We start from the raw sequence: 729 nt of genomic DNA, 5'->3' as shown, positions 1-729 counted from the left end.
CAGGGCTTCATGCATGCTAGGCAAGTACTCTACAACTAAGACACAATTCCAGACTCCAACTTTCATTTCTGAGTGCTCAGAAGAGAGCCAAGGAGAGATGCACCTGACTACAGAGGCAGAGCAGAAAGGCCAGGGAGACGCTCCATGGTGACCACCCAGGTGCCTTCAGGCCCCTGGGTATAGAATTGGCATGTTTTGTGACGATGAGAGAAATTGGTACAGATCTGGACCTTCTGAGTAGTCCCCATGTCTCTCAATGCCTGTGCCAACCTAGCCTGAACCTGGGAAAATCTCTGAGAGTCAAAGTTCCCAACCCTACAGCCTTGAGGGCGGTAGCTCTCCAGAGGGGCAGGGTAGAGCCCTCATCTCAAATGAGGCAGCCTGGCCGTGTGGCTCAGGAGGCTCTGCACGGCAGACATGGAGAGGTGGTTTCCATAGAAACTGAAGACGCGGAGCTGGGAGCACAGGCTCAGGGCGGGCAGCATGCACAAGAGCTGGGGATCCGTGATGGCACAGTCCTCCAGGGCCAGGGTCTCCAGGGTGCCGGCTGCGTGCTCCAGTAGGACTCTCAGGGGCTCAGGACTGAAGTTGTCCAAGAGCAAACTCCTCAGACGCAGGTGCTTGAGCTGCCTGGAGCAGGGCCACTGGGACAGGAACCACAAGTCAGCCTCCTTCAGTGGACATGAACTCAGAGACAAGGTCTTCAAAAGGGTGAGGTTCTGAGGATGG

General features: G+C 56.0%; 1 pseudogene; it reads right to left on the bottom strand.

Annotated features, from left to right (window-relative positions):
- Positions 1-362: 362 nt before the first annotated feature.
- LOC106001096 overlaps positions 363-729 on the bottom strand; it is an 8,294-nt pseudogene continuing 7,927 nt past the window's right edge.

Source organism: Dipodomys ordii, unplaced genomic scaffold (assembly GCF_000151885.1).
Source record: "Dipodomys ordii isolate 6190 unplaced genomic scaffold, Dord_2.0 Scaffold266, whole genome shotgun sequence".
Classification (NCBI taxonomy): Eukaryota; Metazoa; Chordata; class Mammalia; order Rodentia; family Heteromyidae; genus Dipodomys; species Dipodomys ordii.
This window is presented reverse-complemented; position numbering and strand designations above follow the sequence as displayed.